Below are 2,515 nucleotides of genomic sequence, written 5' to 3'. Positions count from 1 at the left end.
CTAATGGGCCTTATTGGGCCCTAGTGGAGAAAGAGAGGGGTCGGCCAGGGCAAGAGGCGCGCCCCCTCCCCTTGAGTCCGAATAGGACAAGGAAGGGGGGGCGGCGCCCCCCTTGCCTTTCCCCTCTCCCACTCCTTCCTTCCCCTCCTTCTTGGACTAGGAAAGGGAGGGGCAAACCTACTTGGAGTAGGTTTCCCCCTCCTAGGGCGCGCCTCCCCCTTGGCCGGCCCCCTCCTCCTCCCCTCCTTTATATATGGAGGAGAGGGGCACCTCTAGAGACACAAGTTGATCTTCGTGATCGTTCCTTAGCCGTGTGCGGTGCCCCCCTCCACCATATTCCACCTCGGTCATATCGTTGTGGTGCTTAGGCGAAGCCCTGCGCCGGTAGAACATCATCACCACGGCGTCGTGCTGACGGAACTCATCCCCGACACCCTGCTGGATCGGAGTCCGGGGATCGTCATCGAGCTGAACGTGTGCTGAACACAGAGGTGCCGTACGTCGGTGCTTGGATCGGTCGGATCATGAAGACGTACGACTATATCAACCGCGTTGTCATAACCCGCTTTCGGTCTACGAGGGTACGTGGACACACTCTCCCCTTTTGTTGCTATGCATCACCATGGTCTTACGTGTGCATAGGAATTTTTTTGAAATTACTACGTTCCCCAACAGGTGGAGGAGTTGGAGGCGAATGGAGTGCTAGTGTCCCCGACAGGCGGGCCACGGGGAGGATAAGGGTGCGCATCCAGCCCGTCCACGCGATGTCCGTTTCACCCCAAACGCGGCGCAAGTTTGGAGCGGGAAATGGGTCGAAAACGGACAAAAACCGGACATTTGTCGGTTCGGGGCCGTGCGTTGGGCTGGGCTATTCATCCGTTCTACTCCAAACGGACTAGGACGGATGAGATGGGTTCGCGCACTGGAGTTGGCCTGACACCCCGAGGAGCAAACCTGGCCAACTGGCTTGTGCCTGGCTGACCGGCCCATTAGCATGCGTGCCCAACCTATGATGGGCCGGCCCGACACATGTCCCGTCTAGGGCCGTGTCTGGGCCTGGAGGCTGGGCACGCGTGCTGGCATGACACAACCCATTTAGTTTTTTTATTTTTTTTATTTTTATTTTTATAGGCAGCCCAATAGGCTAAATAATAGATGGGCTCACGGCTAAATGTGCCAATGGGCCAACCCATTTAATAGTAGTGTCGTGTCTGGGCCAGGGAGGTCAGCATGCGTGCTTGCCCGGCACAGCCCGTGTATTAAGCATGCCTGGTCGAGCCATGGCATACCTGACCCGTTTAACTCATGCCTGGCCATGCCTGGCTGACCCATTGGCCAGGTATGAGCAGGAGTATCCCACCATCCTCAATGAGTAGTCAGATTGGTATCCCAAAACAAGGGTTAATGTTTGAGATATCGAGCACGACTACATAAATATCATGTATGGCCAGGAGAGGCCTCGCCCACACAACTCATATCGGTCACCACGTGCTCCCCGTCGCCTCACAATTAAGGAGGTATGGGATGAGCGCTACGCTACCTACACCTTGGTTGTCCGCCCTGGCCAAATCTTCAAGGAGATCGCCGCCCGATACTTGCTTGCGACGGATATGTGGATATGGCGAGAGAGGGAGTGTGTTAGATGGCGTAAATTCGACATGGAGATGGTGACATTCACCTAAACGAATCAACACCATATTAGGCCTCCCCCTTGATAAAGTCGTCCCCAATCTTGACGGCCATAGGCAGGAACGGGACGAAGACGAGATAGCCGGTCCACCTCACCACCGCACCAAGAGGACAAGTGGACACGTCAAATATGCATGTGCCATGTGCATAGCATTCACCATCGAGGTGGCGGGCTCAAAATCATGTTATAGTCGCTAAAAAGCGACAAATTTTGAACATATAATATGAAATGCCGCTAATCAACTTTTCTCCTCCTATGTATGATCTTTGTAATGCAATGTTAGCTCAAATTAGTGTGGCTATTGAGTTGACGCAAGAAAAAAAGGAAAAGAAAATGTGTAGAGGCAGCCAATATGACGACTATGACTTTGCACATCGACTCGACAACCTCCATGTTATTATTGAGCGTGCTCCATACGTGTCAATACAACGACTCTGTTAGAGTTGCTCCTATGTAGCTCATTTTAGCAAGTCATCTACTATCCAAAAGAAGATAAGTTTTAGTCAACGAGAGTTATGTTCCATTCTACCAAAGCATCTTATTCCAAAAGGGTTTGCAGCCACTCATACTGAATAGGTGCAAGTTTTGTACCACATGCGTTAAATACAAATACCCCCCTTCCATTCCCATACATCAATATAACAAGAAGTGCATACCAAATATATAGTTTCCCGCAAAAAAAATAAAATATTATGTGAGAGATTAGCTGCACCCCAGAAAAGATGAAGAAATACTAATGAATAATGCACACCGTGTCCCGAAATTATGTAGTATCTTCTTCTTATTTTTGCTTCTTGCCGTGGTTTTAGTTATGAAACGGTTGAA

The sequence above is a fragment of the Triticum dicoccoides genome, chromosome 4B, assembly GCF_002162155.2.
Source record: "Triticum dicoccoides isolate Atlit2015 ecotype Zavitan chromosome 4B, WEW_v2.0, whole genome shotgun sequence".
NCBI classification, from domain to species: domain Eukaryota; kingdom Viridiplantae; phylum Streptophyta; class Magnoliopsida; order Poales; family Poaceae; genus Triticum; species Triticum dicoccoides.
The sequence above is the reverse complement of the archived record's forward strand: the minus strand, read 5'-3'. Positions refer to the sequence as shown.